At 40.7% G+C, this 18211-nt stretch overlaps 1 protein-coding gene across 13 annotated transcripts in view; it reads right to left on the reverse strand.

Moving 5' to 3' along the window:
- The window catches only part of ATXN1 (ataxin 1), a 258971-nt gene that overhangs the window by 178367 nt on the left and 62393 nt on the right, over nt 1-18211 (reverse strand). For 11 of the 13 annotated variants that reach the window (XM_079301679.1, XM_079301676.1, XM_079301677.1 and 8 more), the window contains one exon: nt 4432-4520. The exons of the other annotated variants lie outside the window; for them this stretch is intronic. The gene's annotated coding sequence lies outside the window, so the exon portion shown is untranslated. The remainder of the gene's footprint in view (nt 1-4431; nt 4521-18211) is intronic. 13 annotated transcript variants of the gene reach the window in all.

Here is an 18211-nt window from a genome sequence, read left to right on the forward strand (position 1 = left end):
CTAGAACAGAGAGCAGAAGGGTATCATCATCATTGGGTTTTGTACATAAATCAGCTGTCTATTTACCACTGGTATGTTGCAATAATGAATTGCCACTATCTCTTGAGTTATTTGCTGGGTTATTAGATTACCTAATTACCTAAGTTCACAGAATAAAAAAAAATCAAAAAAAATCTTCATTATTTCCTGGGAAACGACCTTCAGAAGCATGTATTCCACCTCCCTTCCCCAAGCAATGCCCAAAATATTCCCGTAGGAGGTTTGTCTGTTTTATAAAAACCTCCAGCAATGATGCTTCCACAGCTTTCTCAAAGCCAAATAACTGCAGGACCAAAATACCCTTTTCATTTCAAAGCTTTCTTAATTGTTTACCTGAATCTTGCCACCTTCATATTGAGCCCCTTTCTTTTAGGCCTAACCCCAAGCAGTCAGGCAGTACAGCTTGTTCCCCTCCTCCCCATAGGAACCTTCCACATACTCATGTCTGTTACTGGCCTTGTCCCCTGTAGACTAAACAATCTCTATTCTTTCATCTTCTTTCCCAGGTCATGTTTTCCAAATCTTTCATAATTTTTCCTGCCTTCTCCCTGGACACCTTCCAGCTGGCTCTTGACTGTGTTGTGCCCCAAACTAGATGTTAATGGAGTGGTTATTTTGTGCTTTTCTTTACACATCCTAACACAGTGCTTTTTTGAGGAACGTGGATGGGGAGCCCTTTCTTCTTGTATGACTGTATGGCACCCATGGTCTCAGGTCTGCAATCCCTTTCCCTCTCAGATGAGCTGTCCTGTGCACATGCACCAGACCTGTGAGGATTTGAGCTTGGACACTTCCCTACAGGAATGGTCACAGCTCCAGGGTCAGAACTGAAGCAGGCAGGGGAACTAAAGAAAAGCAGCCCACTCAGCAGAGCACTGGCAACCCAGGTGCCAGGGGAAAGGAGAGAAGGACATGTGACAGGCTGGTTTTCTCTGCCAGTCTGGGAACCAGCTATGATTTTTTTACCACCCTATTCAACCAAACCAGGCCAAACTGCTACTCTCCAACACAGCCCAACAGCAGCTCACAGACCTTCTTCTATAGAACTACTACTGAGTCAGCCTCATTCTCATACACCTGGATATTTCTATCTCTCTATAGAACTTCTATGATTGTATCCTGGCTGTTTTTCAGGGTTTTTTCCCAGACTATTCCTCCTGTTAGCCAGGGCAGCTTAAAACTTTAATTCTGCCTTCCAAGGATCCTGCAGTCCTCCTTCACACTTCTTACCTGATGCAAATTTAACGACTGCTCTCTCTGCTCCATCAATCATTTCAATAATGAAAACAGTGAGTATTACCAAAGTCAGGACAGACCCCTGGGGAATCTCACTCACTCCAGTCTTGCAGTTTAACAGCAAACCATGAATAACTACTTTGAGTAGTGCCTGGTGAAATGCTGTGCACCCACATTACAGACCAGCTAACTAGACATCCAGCCTGCCTCAAAGAAAGCTGTGTTAGAAAGCAGCCAGAGCCCCCCATTAAAGAGGAGCAATTTCAGTCAGACAGAGGGGTCCAATTACACTGTCATAGGCACTGTTGGAAAGCCTTTGCTAAACACTGCCATAAAAATGTAATGCATGCTGATAGGAGAAAAACGAGGGTTGATAACCAAGCTTACGATGACAGGAAGAACTTCAGCAGAACTGAGACAGCAGGAGCTTCACTTTGCTTCCAGCAAGAGACTTGGAAGAAGCAAACTGAAACACAATATAAAAATTACAGGAATTTTATGCCTTCCATCAACTGCTGCTGACTTAGTAGTAAAAGGAGATACTATCACACAGGTGTGGTTATGTTTGGGTTTTTTTAGAAAAAACAAAATGTTTTCTTAGCTCTTCCAGATGTTTTTCTAAATTGTATCCTTTACTGCTCCCTAACAGCCTATTCTGTTCAAGGATCACAAACAAACCAGACAGACAGCAAAGACCATGGTTCCCAATACCCTGATAAATGCTTTAATCAACCACTGAAAACATCCCCAGCCCCATGCCACCACTAGGAGAAGCAAGTGGCAGTGGCTGGTGCCTGAAACAGGGAGAAAGGGTAAGTTCCATGGAAAGTGAAAGGTGAGGCAGCTTTCCAACACTGGCTCCCTCTGCTTGCCAAAATAGCAATGCCCAGCCCACGCCTCACTCCTACTTGTGTGGAAGATGCACTTGCTTCCCAGGAGGGTTTACTCTCGCAATGCAGATGTGCTTCGCCGAGGCACTGGCGCTGCGTTGCGTAACAGAGCCCAGAATTAAACAGCGTGTGCTGCTCGGTGCGCTTTTAAAATGTGCACGGCCAGTTACTGCGGAGCTCAGCGATGGTGCCAAGAGTGCTAACGTGATGGGCTTAGCAGGGAAGAATACATCATATCCTCCCTACTCCCACAGCTTACTCGAGTGGTAATTTTGCAAAATGCTATTGTACTTGTCAGTAAAACACAAAGCCGAACATCTGTGTGACTTTGTTTGATCTTTGGTGACTGTGGGTATCATCACCTTGGCACCCAACACCCCTGCAGCAGTGGCAGGCACAGGGTGGCTCTGGGAAGAGCCTGGCAGGTGACTGCATAAAGGTGCTCAAAGCTGAACCCTTCACCCCATGTCCTACAAGAGGGGTTAAAAAATAAATAAAATCACAAGCAGAACCCAGAACATATCATTTCCAGTCCCCCTGTGAGTAAGGAGAACACTGCAGATGCTTCCATACTTTGAATAAGACTTTACATACGATTAGATTCTTCTGTTTCCAAGAGTAGCACAATGCCATTCCTCTTCAGAGGAATACAGGTCTTTTCTAAAACATATTATGCATAACCTAGTTTTCCACAGCAGAAAACTCACCAAGGGAATACTGTTTGCTCATACCAGAAATGTATCCCAAAATTACAGTAATTTATAGCCTCATTTTCATTGACAAAAGAAATAATACCATTCTTTTCTGACAAATATCAGTACACTGAAAAAGTAATGAATAAATGTCTATAAACAGGTATCAAATAAAGCAACTGCCAATCACTACAACAAAACTTCAATTAAATCATAAGGTAAGAAAAAAAAAAAAGAAGTAAAAACAAGCCATATAATTTGAAATCAAAATAAAAATCTGTCTGTCATGCCAAAGTACAGTTCAGAGCACTAAAATACCATAAGTGATCGGTCATCTAATTGTTAATTGTAAAGTTCCAAGTTTACAAAACAAAGACAAACATTCAGATTCAGCAAAGTACTCTGGCATGTGCCAAAGTACATCTGTATTTTAGAAACATATTTTATGTGACTGAGTTTAAAACTCTGAAACTGTTCATATACACCTCTACTGTGATATTTTTTTTTTAAGAGACAGAAAGTGATCTGCACTGTTCACATTTTAGTATTACAAATCAAATCAGCATTCAGCCTCAGCTGAATACATATTTCTGGAGACACATCAGAAAGAAACCTGAGGATTAGTCCTAACACAAAAGAATGAGGGAGTTGCTTGCTGTCATCCTGCCAGTTTTCCAGAACAGAAGAGTTAGCAAATGAGGCATAAAAGGATATGAGCAAAGAAACACATACCTGCAAAAAAATGCAGAAATATCAGGTGTGCAAGAAAATGATAGCAAGTAGTATCAGGCCAAATCACAAGAACTGCTGACCAGCTGGAAGTCCTTCTGGCCTCAGCTGGAAGAACTTAGCACCTTAAGGCTAGTTAAACTTATAAGCCATTCTACACTGATGCTGCAAATTAAATTTGAATATTCAGCACTAAACTTCTTACAGCTCTGATCTTCTACTGGAATCAATGTAAGGCAGCATCACTAACTGAACCTCTAGTTACATTAAAGAAAATCTTCCTGAGTGCCTCTCTACCTGTTACTGTGAAGAAATTAATATGGTCCTCTCTCTTTTATTTCTTAGAATGATAGTGGGAGCAGCATCAAATATACCTATGCTATTGCTGTAGGGAAAAACCCCAAAAAGTTCCCATTTTGGTCTGTGAAACATCTCTCATTAATGTATCTGGATGGCTTTCTGAGTACAAAGGGGGGCACTGCTGAAGCACGTGGGTGCACTCACACACACGTGCAGGGCAAGTGCCAAAGAAAGAGGCACACACTGATAGTGCAGATCTCTGAACAGGAATGCAGCAGCCAGCCCCAGCCAGGGCAGAGGGACAGTCATGTCATGGTAGGGTGTGAGTCAGCTGTGCGCTTCCATATCTGCCAAAGTGTGCTGACAGGTTTCATTTGGCAAAGACCACTTCTGGGGGAGGGGGAAAGCCAAGGTGGGGATGAGGAGCTTCATACCTGCCTGCAGATACCTTATAAGTAACCATAATTATTCTGGTACATAGGACTTAAAAAATTAAAAGTAATTAAATAAATTAATTAACTGAAGGAAAAAAAGGTTGAACTTACTGAATAAGACACCACTTTAAGAGGTTTCCCCACTTTCCCTGCTTCAGAAAAATTCAGCCACTGAGCTACTGCTTTTCTTGACCTTTTCACTGAAAGAGAGCAGAGTAAAAACAGGAAAGAGCTGAAATGATATGCATATAAAGATGCTTCATGTTAGGAAAGTCTTTTGAGTCAATGTTGCAAATTCACTGTGTGTCTGCTTGCTAAAGAGTATCTATTAAGAGCAGCAGCAGTCCAAGCAGGAGTGTTGCCTCTCAGCTGTTGCAGCACACTGTATGCACCATACCATGCAGCTATGCAGCATTTGCATCTGGTGCTGGTTTTCCACACCCAAAAGTTCACTTCATGTCTTTGGTTAATTTATAATGCCCTGAGCCCCAGGCAGAATTTGCTCTGCTGATTTCCCTTTTCTTAACAATAATACAAATAAACATGGAAATATATCTATTGTCTGAGGAACCCTTTCACTAATTCTGTTCTTTGATGGTTTGGTTGATTTACTATGGTGAGGAATCAAGAGTGAAGTGGATCATAGCTTAATATTGAGTGTGGTTAATCTTCCCTTTGCATAATGCTGGTACACTATGGCCCAAATACCAGAGATTTATTTGATGTGTACATGCTTTCAAGCATTAGTAAACAAGTTGCAGCCCATTATGAAAGAAGAGCAGATCCAAACAGTTGTGAAGCTCTTTATGTACTAGACTGGCATTGACAGTGCAATATACTTACATCTGCATATGTATTAGCTTTAAAACTTTGGACACTACTTCATGACAAAATACCATTTTTTTAAACAGTAACTGAAAGTATGGCTGCCATCACTTCCCATGACCTGATGTGCTGTTGTTTGAATCACAACAAAGCTGAGCCAGAGGCACAATCTTCTTTTTCTCTTTTTCTTCATTTAATTAATTTTATTCCTCGTAATGTAACCAAAATGAGGAAGAACATATACCAGAGCCTCAAAACTGTACAGATACATTCATTCCCATGAAAAAACAAAAAGCCTCTCACTTCTCATTTCTTATACTTCCATTACTTTGAAGATGTTATAGAACACACAGAAGTACTCTATGAAGCATCACTGAATTTTTTACTTTACTAGACCTAACAAATAAATTACAATCCTACATTCTGTAATTAAAACATTCTTCTTGTTGTTCATGTACAAATTAAAACATATTTGTCTCTTTAGAAGCTCTTAAGAGCAAAGCATTAACTTAAATATTAATTTCAATAATAAAGTTTCAAGCAATGCTACAGTGGAAGAACTTGAAGTGCACAGAAGTTACTTGCGTGTAGCAATGCTTCCTGGATAAAATTATATTATTTTAACACATAGACAAAACCCACACAAGCTGTAATGTTAGGTATCAGTAAGTCAATTCTCACAATATGGTGCATTTTTCCTACCTAGGAGAATCATCATAACCCCACACTCAGGCACTAGCTTTAGAGTATGGTACTTAATACCCTACACTTTCACATACAGATGTGATTTTCAGAAAATCTCCCAGTGTTTATACTACATTCACTGACTCCCCACACAGGCTACAACTGTGCACCAGCCATCACTGGCCTAGATTTTATCCTGTCCTGGGCTGAACACTGACTTGGGATGACTCAGAAACAGTTGCCTCTGTTTTTTCACCTGCTTAATAAATAAAGAAGCCACAACAGAGACAGAGAGAAATTCAGAGCTGCAGGCAGGAAGGACTGTTCAGACAGCAATTCCAAAATCTCATCAGTAGAGGTGTAGAAAATGTACACTCCTGGAGCAAGCTCTTCAGATAAAGTCTCAAATCTTGGTGGCAACTATCAAATGGACACAAAAGTATATGCCTACAAAGGAGGTGCTGTGAGAACAAACACATCAGTGACTGAGAGACGCCAGGATACCACAAAAAAGTAACACAGTAAGAAGAGAGGATGCCAATGTCTCAGATAAGCAGTTATGGCCATGTTTACTTAAACTGTTCTGCTGAGCTGTTCCCGTTTCAGGCAGAAAACTTTGATTTAAGGAAGAGAGTTGCAGTTCTGTCTTCATATTTTTTCCCTTCAAAGCATGAAAGAACTTCCTTTTTCAAAACCAATTTAACAAAGTTTACATCCAAACCCTCTCAGTCCCAAAAATGTCAGATCTGAACACTATTAAAAGCAGCAGTTACTGCAGCCAAATACTCCACAGTACACTTAATAGACTATAATATTTCTAATGCCTTACTGCCTGAAGTCTATGATCTGGAAAACCAGCCAAGCACACCCACCCAAGAGCAATGACTGCTACAGAGAAAACTCTTATCTCCCTGTGCTCCTCTATCACCACTGGCATGAGCAGACCAGGTTCTCTCCAGCTGCAGACAGTGAGCATACAGACCACCTCTCTGGCAAGAGAAAGCCTGAAGGAAGCAGGCAAATTAGAAATTCAAGTTGTGCCAAGCATGTATGCATAGAGCTACTGTTTCAAACTTCAGGTCCTGTAGTTTTATGGATGTGCTTTATTACTTGATTTTATTGGACCCTTCTTCTCCTAGCCTACTGCTTCCCTCGTATCACTTACAGTTCCTCCCATCCGTTTCTGCCTCACATCCTTCAGGCTGGAAGATTGCCCAGATCAGCTTCCCTAGTTCAACCACTGACTCCCTTGACGCCAGTGAGGACCAGAGTAGGCATCTGCCCTGAGCTCAGGTATGAGCACCCTGCACACCCAGCAATGCTTTCCCCTAGCTGGCCTAAAGGATCCTTGGGACAAGCATTTTGATGCAGATTTCACAGTTGCCAGTTGTGACACTGGAAAATACAGTTCATGCAGTCTCCTGACAAAATGCCACATTGCCTGTTCTTCCATATAAGGCATACGTGTAGGAAAGTAAAATAGCTTTTCTAATAACTTACACAAAGAGAAGCAGCTCCTGGTACCTCTTTCAGCTGACTGGGAGCTAAAATGATCCTAATTATACTGTTCAGCTGAACCCCTGCAAGGTTCCATGAGTCCCAGCATGAAGAGCTCTGCCTGAGCAAACCCCCTGCCAGACCCCTCCCTGCAACCATGTGTGGGCAAAGGCACATGCCAGGGGTGCCCCCCTGGCATGGCTGCTGCTCCCCCTCTGGCACCACAGCACCAATGGTACAGGGCAGGAGCAAGGCTGTCCCATCTGAGCAAGAATTTACTCCAAAATCAGGTTTCCTAAGCATCAGATCTGCTGCTGAGGAGCATTTTCCACTCCTGCCAGCCTGACTGCTCAAAATGAAGCAAAGGTATGGATGACTGCAGCTCACTTCATGTTATCTCACCAGTGGGTTGCTGTGGATTTGCAAGCAAGCAAGAGGAGCAGCATGCTCAGATATGAACCAGGCTGAACTTTTAGGAATGGTTTCTCCTGTTTCAGGCCCACCTACCAGGGGTGCAGTGGAATTTTTAAAGAGCAGTCAGAAATACTGCAAGAAAGGGAGGGAAAAAAAAAAAAAAAAAGATTATTTGCCTATATCTAAATAATGAAATGAGGCATTTTTCACTTCCATGCTTCAGTGTCTCAAAAATAGGAAGGGGAGTGCTATCATTTACTACAAGGTATGAGAAATAAATGTACCAACAAGTACCAACAGTAACACTTTATTCCCTTTCATAACAGATCCAAGCAGAAAATATTTTACTCCAAAGGGTAACTTTTCCAGAAGGCTTTCAAGTTCTCTGAAAACAGCCATAACTATGACACTGCTCACAGAATATTTGGTAACTTTATCAAAGATGCTCTCTGTTAAACATTAATTTTATATAGATTCACTTAGCTATCCTACTGTGTTTTCAAAGTCAGATCATTTAACTACTTTTATTATATGAATAAAGAATTTTGGATCTCAACGACTGCACATATAGTCAAAGAGAAAGAGGTGCTAATTGACTCAATATGGGCAGGGAAAATGGCATAAAAATGAAACTGTATAATTAATATTCAAAAAAACAATTGGCATACCAAAACGTTTATGACCTCTCTCCACCTGCAGAAAGGCCAAGCAAGCTTTTGATCTATTCCCACTTGCAAGGCCCTTAACGTTTTCCCAATGCAAGTGAAGCCCACCGTAGAATGATTGCACCCGCTGACAGCCAGCTTTGCTTTCCTGAGTCCCTGCTCTTCAGAGTTCACAGATCACAGCCAGAGAACAAATTAAAAACCACCATCACCTTGTAAACCATCACTCTGCTGCTCGCAGCCTCCAGCGAGGGCTGCAGCAGCCCGTGGGAACATTCCCGCCTTTATGCACATGCAGTGCAACACTCTCAGTTGTCCCTAAGGGTCAATGTTCCAAAAGGATAGAAAATTTTAGGTAATAGACATTATGCAACATTTGAGTTGTATTTAAACAAACTCCAGGCTTAGCAATTAATTGCCTTATTTTCCAGGTCTCCTGAAACTGTGCAGAAGGTGAGCGGGTTCACAGGCAGCCCCCACATGCCTCATTCCTCATCCGATCCCATATCTCAGCTGCACCACTGGCATGGAGCACCCACAAGCACATGCTCTCAGGATAAACCTAACCCTGCAGCAGCACAGAGCAGCAGCAAAAAAACCCATGAGGAGCAGCCTTTTAAATTTTCCACGGGAAAAATTACAATCTGGTCACCTGCACCCAGGCAGTTCCCCATCTCTGAACAGCACACAGGCAGGTGAGGCCCTCCCTGGCTTTCACAGTTTGAGATGAAAGAGCCCCAGCACTCCCGTGATCCATCCCCCACAGCCTCCAAAATGTCCCCTCAGGAAGGACATCTCCCAGCTTTGAACTCCCTGCTCCCAAGGGTTTACATGTGACTACATAGTTCTGACCAGGGGCATGAGTAATTTATCTCTCCTTAGTCAAGTGATATCAGGAGAATTTATCTCTGGATTGAACTGTATGAGGTTCTCTGGTCCTGCCCACGTCTCTTCCTAGCTGTTCCTCAATTTTTCCAAAAGGCAGGGTAATGAACTGCACTCGAGGGGGCACAGGCTTTGGTACTTCACACATATTAATCACAAGGACAGCAAAAAGGGTAAAACAAAAAATTCTGGGCCACAGTCCTGACTGTAAGATTTTAGCATCACTAGCTATGAAATTCATGCTCCAAATGGCTAAAGATTCAGCTTTGAAAGCAAATATTTAATAATTATTTAGAAGAGGAAGGTTGTGAACAGTTACACCTCAGGGTATTTCCAGAAATGAAAAATATTTTAACATGCAAATTCACAAATTCTGCAGCATACTGAATTTGAATATCTACTGTACATCCTGGCCATATACCATATTGCTAACAAATACCACAGTGCAAAATGGGTTTTTTAATACTACCTATACCCCAGTTAGACCTTAGAATGCAGTTTAAACATCAGCACAAAAAGCATGTTACATATGGCTTTTTGTTTGGGAGCAGTTACCATATGCTCTGTCATTAATCTACAGATTAATAGGGCCCCAATGAAAAATAACACGTTGGCCACTCACAGCCTCATGGAAGATTATTCCATTCACTATAGCACTTAGCTGACATTTAGGCTTATGTCACAATTTTTCAGTCACATTTTTATGTTGGTCAGCTCAAACATACAACTGTTGGGATTTAGGGATTTTTTTATTCTTATTTCTTTAAAGGTATGATCATAATTTCATTAATTTGCACTAACATCAGGGAAGCAGGTTCAGACAATAAATCATAAGATAAATGTTATCTTAACAATCTACTTCTATGTTCCTTTGAGCAACTATACTATAATTTTTTGAAAAAATAATTTAACCTATTGTACCTCTGGCAGTAAAAGTAGATGATAACTCTGAGAAACAGTTGAATAATAGAGGAAATACAGGATGTAAGAAAAGTAATTTGTTTCAGTATGATTACTCCCATTTTGGGCTGTGTTTCTGGGCAGTTCAAAATCAAGACACTTCTAAATTCTGGCATGAGGAACAGGCAGTAAAATAGATCTGTATAATCATCTGCAGCAGAAACCCATCTTGAAACAGGCCCAAGTCTCAGAAGTATTTTATTTTCTTGGTTTTTATTTAGAACAGAGGTCTGAATAGTCAGGTGAACAGCTGGCCAGAATAAAATGTCATTTACTAGTTAGAGCCTAACCTAAGGTGTAGGAGGTTCACCTTCCACTCTGTAGCTCTAGAGGCTCCCATACAATCACCAGCATTTGTGCCTGGACAAAATGACTTGAAAATAACACACTGGAAGGCTTCCAAGGCAACATTTCCATTCCCCCTGTACATGCTGTGAATCTCCTTACAAACTGCACAGCCCTGGAGAGTAAGATCTCCAATGCATTACTATCCTAGTCCAGGTCTCCTTCGTGAAAATGAGATTGTGCCTAATGAATTTAACAACTCACTAGGGCAAGCTAAAATGCCATTGGCATCACCAAGGGGTCAGGAGTCTGCCTGCTTTGTACATGGCAGCAGGGGATTTGCATTTTTTAATAGAAGTTGTTCCATCCTTTTTACAGGAATGCCAACAACTATCAGGGATGTGCGATTCCCCAGCAGCCCCCTGCAGAAGGTACCTCAGAGGGGTTGTTCCTATGTAGGTTACCCCCACTGACACACAAAGGCTTTGCCATCATTCCAGCAAACTGCCCAGCATTTCCTCCTGCCTACAGCGGCAACACACAGCTCAAGGGAGCTGCTTACACTTGGCAAAGCAGAATGGTGCCACATCTGCATAAATATGTCACAGGACCTACAACTACAAGTATGTAAATATTTCAGAAGGTAAAGTGTACTTTGGTTTGGGTTGGTTGGTTTTTAAATACATACCTGTCTTTTTAATTTGTCTGCTAAGCAGTTTGTGCAGAAAGAAGCATTATACAGTGCAAAAGTATGCTAAAAATTCCCTTTGCATTCTAAAGATAAAAATTGCCATTAATCACATCTGAAAATGAGAGCATCTGAAAGCACAAGATATATTTTTGAAGGGAAAAAGTGGTCACAGCTACCAAAACACTTTCAGAAGGGAGGCTGACAAACTTTTCCTTCCTGTCCTAAAAAATAAAACGCCTTTAACTAGTTTGCATATAGCTGAACAGCTAAAATCACACTGGTGCAACCTATACCACCAGTACAAAGCCAAAAAGCCATACTCCACTGACAAGGAATTTTGGAAAGCAAGGTGCTAATCAGTACTACAACCATCTATATAACTTACCAAATCATCTATACGATAACAACTGCCAAAAGCCACTAAGAGATTTATCAACAGTGGGGCACATCCACACCAGCACTGCACTGCAGAGAGCAACAGAACAGAAACATTCCTGTTCCTTCCATGGGCTTGGCTTGGGCTGGCTTCTTCTGCTTGCAAAGTATCATCAGCTTTTCACCAGTCTACATCTTTATTTTGTATCCTCTTTAAGGGACATTATGAACGCAAAGAGGACACAGTCCTTGAACTCCATTACGTAGTTAGGCTGAAACTTACATGAAGGGTTGTATTCTCCTGGTCTCACCCCACATCGCTACAAAAATGGAGCAAGCCGTAACAAATTTATAGTAAGGGATTGTGCACGTACTCTTAGGCACACAGTGTGGGAGAGCAAGCTTGCCTGTTTAAAAAAAGGGACTGTCAGCACTATTTTATGTTTAGAAAAGAAAGGTCTCTCTTTAATAAAGTAACCTGTTGTCAAATCTCAGCTTTACAGAGAATAACTTACAGTGCATCTCGAGCAAGTTTGAGACTGGTCACCAAAGAGTATATGTGCTCATGTGTCTTTTCTTGATCCCACATCCATTCATGTATTTGTACAAGTGAATCCAAAACACTTCACAGATCTGTATTCTTAACCTTATTTCAAATAGTCTTCATCAAGCTGCAAGTGGGGGAGGAAGGGGGGAAACAGAAATTGCAAAGACATCTTTTTGCTTCCAACTTTCCCTGCAGAGATATTACCAAAACAGGATATAAAATGTCTAATCCTGAAAGGTAATTTTGTCACAGTTTTCACAAGGTCTTTTTTTCAACGTATATGAAGGGCTTTATAACTTTTCTGTCTTTATCTGATCAAAATGCTATCCTTCCTCCTGCAGCCCTGGCATTCTTTGTGGTGAACTGTTTCAGTATCAATATTAATATTCAAATGTCAAGTTTGCCACACTACATTTCCTGTATTATTTAAAGCTTTCAGAACAATTATTATCTATGAAATATGAAACAGTGAATTTTTGCTACCTGCTTACAATTTCTGCAGCCCTATCTGGGACAGAACAGCACTTATATTAGTCACATGGCATTTTACATAGAAATGTAGCATTCAGCTTTTCTAGCAGTACTTCTGCATTTCCCCAAATTTCCTTTTGTTGCTTCTAGCAAAGCTACGCATTTTGCCTTTTTCTGGAGTACAACTGAGCCCTGAATATCAATCAAATTTACAGTATTTAGTATTTCAGACATATATTCCCTAACTGATAGTGACTTTTACATATAGAGAACCCTTGAGCTTTGTGGAGTTTGGGGGCCTTTTTTTTTAATATTTAAAGAATAGTAATTCTGTCTTTCATCATTTCTACTGCTCTTTAAAAAAATTGCCTCATTTTTTTCCTGTTTCAGTACTTAGTTGAATCTCTTTCTTTTGTAATTACCTAAACAGTGGTCACACTTCTTTGGCTATAGAGGGTATTTTTACTGTAACACACAGGTGTCTTCAAAAGCAACATATTTTAGAGCTGCACAGCTGAGAATGCACTGAACTGTCACTCCTTTCTACCAAGTTGCCAGAGTTCTGGAGAAACTTTCATATAATGACACCAACTTAAAATAATGAATGCAGAATAATCCACATACAAAAAGGTGCATGTTAATTAGATACATTTTTCTCCTTGTCAAGGAACAGCTTTACAAGGAAAGCATAAAAACCACATTGAGCCTTCCATTAGCAGGAACACTTCAGGCTAGAGATCAAAATTAAATATCTCAAATAACCTAAGGAAAGCTTTATTTTCAGTGTACAGCTTGATGATGCCATAAAGAACTTTGGTACCATTGCACAAGTCAGTTATTTCCTCCATTCTCCCCTCCAAAACTGGAGGGTGACTGCAGAACATGCATCCTTCTTTCAGTCTTAATTCACTCCAAATTTGAGCCAAAGGGGTCTGATCCTAACACTCCAAAAGTCAACAGGAGGAATGCCAGTGGGAACAGGGCCTAAAACAACATTTCTACAGTAGTCAACAACTCTGAGTTATAAAAATACTTCCTAATATATCAATACTGACTGGTCATCAACGTTTCCATTATAATGTTTGTACTTGGAGATGGCTGTATGTTGGATGCTATCCATAATCCTTTCCAGCCAGCCGAAAGGAATTGGTTTTGAGCAATACAAGGCCCTCCCTCTTCTCCAGAGATCTGCAGACAACTAACAGAACCATTATTTTTCACACAAATCAATAGGATCCTACCATCCTAGGCTGAATTTCAGTTTACCTGCTTAGATACAGTGTACTTTTGCAGGGCTATAAAAGGAAGCTTTGGTTTTGTTTCAGGAAATCAAGGGCTACCAGATTTTTCATGTAGTATGTCATGATGTCGAATAATCAGGGCCAGAAATACAACAATCAGGTGTGAACAACAGCTCCTGAATATGTCCCCTGCAATTCTTCTTCATTTTGTTTACAGTGCATTCAGAATTATAAATTTAGCAATAAACAGCAAAATCTAGTCTACTAAAACAAGGAGCCTGTCACAAATGCTTTTGAAAAAATATCAGAGGTAATACTAGCATCACAAGCAGTATTCTTCCCACTCCTATCAAAAAAACCATCCTTGAACTTGATCTCCTTACAGTTAGAAGAACGGCTGTTTGTCTACAGAGCCTCAGCATTATTATAACTGAACTCATTATTTAAAAGTGCTTGAAGCACCTTGAGCATGACAGCAGACACAGAAAAACAAATTTTGTTGGACAATATGAAATTTTTTCTAATGTTAATTAATTCACATTGGCAAGATAAGCTGAAGCTGTTCCAGAAAAAGCATTATGGTATATTTTGAGAACAAATACTAGGAGCAAAACACAAAACTTGGCTTAGTTTAACCAACGTACCAACATAACTTCATGAATCTTTTTAAAATGTACCTGAGTCTTTCCTTCCTGCTCCTGGAATGATGCTAATATTAGGCCTACCAAACTGCACTGCTCTAGAAGCAATTTTTATTTCTGAAGAAATCCATTATTTAGGGAACTGATTTTTAAGAGCAATGTTGGTAAAATGTGAGTGCAACTGCTTTGTGCATTAGTTGAGAGGCTTAGCTGAAGGGAATGAGCGCATATGTTGCCCTCAGTTTTTACAGTGAAACATGCTTGTTCCTTCACTTGTCCTCCCAGTACTTCTCTGTATATACTCACTCATCCTCAAGCCTTCTCTGGACCAGAAGCTGAATGATGCAATGGATAGGTACTTGTAAAGTGGTCCTAACACTGCCCCCTGAAACTCAACAACTTCACCATGTAAGATAAAAACCTGCTGGGGAGAACTTGCTCTGAACCTGAGCGAGAAAGAACATGATGGACACCAGCAGCAGGGCACTAACCAGGTGAGGTGGGGTGAACTCTGGGTGCAGGCTTATAGCTCGCTCTTTCCTCACAGCCAAGGTGTTTCAGTGGTTTTTTTCTAAGGTGCAAACACGCATGGTTTATACATTTATGTTGACAGGTTAGCAGCTTTGCTCTCAGTAGTAACCACAATTTCTTTTGAAGTTTTTAGCTGAAGTTAAGGGATGACCCAGGTCTGTACTCACACATCACAGCTTTTCTCAAACACAAGAAGAAAAACCCAGCAACAAAAAGCCCAGCTACAGAGTAAACACCACTTACACACACCACAAAAGCCCTCATTTTCCATGCCCATCCAAGACCACAGATTGTCCTAAGATTGAATACTGGCTTTCCACAAAGGACCTCTGAGCCTATCCGAGTGTCTCAGCTCCCTGCCAACCTGCCGGCTCCCAACAACAGGGCCCTGCACAACAGAACTGCCCTCAGCCAGCCACAGCAATGCACTCAGCATCCAGACAGTGGCTTCTTTTCATTCCATACCTTCTTGTACAGGCCTTTGTAAAATACACACACAAAACCTTTACTAGTACGGAGGGAAATCAGTGGCTACAAGTGCAAAGCGCCGTGTTGCTAGCCGGAGACGACGAGCACACAATCCGATGCTGAATGAGTGCCAGCAAGGAGGAGTCCCAGCTTTAGGCCTCAAAAGCGCTTGGAAAGCTGCTGCCTGGCTGATTAGGTGCCCATGAAAGGGTAAGGCTCCAGAGCAGCGTGCAGAGCAGATTAGAGGCAGGGCTCCCAGCAGCGGCGGCAGGAGCTGCGGGGCTGAGCCGGCACACACACGTACCCGGCAAGCGCAGCCTGCGCGTACTCACACGGCAACGCGCCCCGGGCCGTGCCTGGCAATAATCCTGCAAGTGCAGACACTGCGGGCCCGGGCAGCCAGCACCAATGCGTGCTCGACTCCCCCTCAAATGAACTGCTCCCCAAGAAAATTTAAACACCAAGTGAGGGATGCGGTAGAACTCCAATCAAAAAAAAAAAAAAAAGAAATATATATATATATATATATATATATATATATATATATATATATATATATATATATGTGTGTATACCGTAAGGCCAGTGTCTCTGAAAAAAGGGACAATTTGGCATTTGCAGTGTGTACAAGATGTCTTCATACACTTTCCTGATTCCTTGCCAGTAACTATTCAAAAAAGACCACTTAACAAGCAAACAGGTCTTCAGTACAACAAATAATAAAAAAGAGAGCAAAGCTTGTGCTATTTAAATATCATGAAACATTCTGCTAATCATGCACAGATGGAAGTACAGACGCTTCTGCCAGACGCCTTGTTCAGAAACTTTGCTCTATTTTTAATTATTTGATGCACAGAGGACCTGTTTACTGATTAAAAGGGCACTGCCTTTAAAAGTACTCCATCAATATGGAGTCTAGCTTTGTTTTTAGAAGAGGACTTTAAAAGTAGTAACTCATACCTCCAAGCTCCCTGCACCAGTTTTTATAACCTTATAATCATGTGGTTGGGGGTTTTTTTCAGATGTTTTTCTCACCTCGAGAAAGTGCCTACATACAGAAAAAGCGAAACTAACTATACTCAAGCTATTGTTAAATTCACTGAGTAAATCAATTTGGAAAATGTGTATTCTCCTCTAATATCCCTAAGTCTATATCTCTGTGTTGTAACTAATACAACAAAAAGGGTTATCAATTTCCAGACAGAAGTAATTTTTGATGGTGTTCTGTTCAGTCAGAAGCCTCCTTTTTGAGAAAACATATCAACTCCAGAATTATCAACCAAAATAATTATTAAATTGTCTGGCTTTTTTAAAATCTACTATAACCACAATATCATTCCAATAGTCAGTTTGTGGCAAAAGTGTGCTGATACACACAAAAATTTAAAAACCCCTCTTATATATTTCCTCTTCACACCTTAAGTGAACTTCACTCATTCAGTGGGTGCTTCATTCCTGTACTTCTCCATTGCAGTCCAGGAATTTTTCCCTCCCTGAAGAACCTCACTCAAAATTCATACTATGTCACTTTTATTTTCTTTTTCTGAATGAAGTGCTTTTCAAAAATTCTTTTTTTATTTAGCTTACATTTCACAACCTATTACTATAGAACTTTATCACTGGAGCCGAGTCACGGTATGCAAAGAAGTGATGATAAAGAAGCCTGAAGAAAAATGCTCAAGCTGCTACTTTTGACTCATCAGTATGACACGTGAAAATGGTACTGTATCTTTTAAAGTTTACATTAACAATTTGAATGATTGCAATTAATACAGTAAAAGAATCTTTTGATTAGAAGATCACATGATATGATAATAAAGTAAAAGGTTCTCCATTATTTTATGAGTAAATGACCCAAATAGTGTGGCTCCTGGCTCATGCTCAGGTACAGAGAAAATAACTGAATGAGTTTTGGTTTTGTGGGTTTTCATTGTTTTTTTAAACAATGCCAGTGTGCAACATTTTACAAACAAATATATGCTACTGATTTCTTAGAGATGAGCTAACAAGCCTAAATGCAAGATATCTGCTGAAGAGACATTGCAGCTGGAATCCAGGGAAGACTGGCAGGGGCACACAGACTGAAAATCCAATGTTCAGCCAGAGAAACAGGCACCCACAGAGAAGCTTGAGAGAAGAAATAATGGTCTTTCCCATGAGGAGAAGCAGAAGGCTGCACGGAGTAAAAGGCTTGTCTAGGCAGATCATTGGGGTTGCAAAGCTCAGAATCCAGCTATGACTAACTAGGATGGAAGGGAGATAGATGAAACAACATTCAAAATTGTATTTCTGCATAAAACTACTAAGGTATTGAAACATTCTAAGCAGAAGGGCATTTTAGACACGTAGAAACACACACAGAATTCAAACAGAAGAAAGGGTCTATGCAAAATATTAATATTGTGCCAGTAATAAACCCAGTGAGAGAGCCGTGTACAAGTAGGTCAGATATGCAGCAGCAAGAACTGCTGAGCACAGGAGAATCATGGTAGAGAAGGCGCTGAGGAGAAAAACTAATTGGCCAGCAACAAGAGAAAGAAGTCTGGAAATGGTTAAAACAGGACAGAAGTATAAAAAGGCAAAACTCTGTCTGGGTTCTGTAAAGAAATATTAGTCTTATTCACCAACACATCCACCTGAAGCACAGGAAGAAAAGAAGACTGATGACATTTGACTGAGGAACAACTTTCAGTCCCTCTCCACTTGAAGGA

This window comes from Erithacus rubecula, assembly GCF_903797595.1.
Source record: "Erithacus rubecula genome assembly, chromosome: 3".
NCBI classification, from domain to species: Eukaryota; Metazoa; Chordata; class Aves; order Passeriformes; family Muscicapidae; genus Erithacus; species Erithacus rubecula.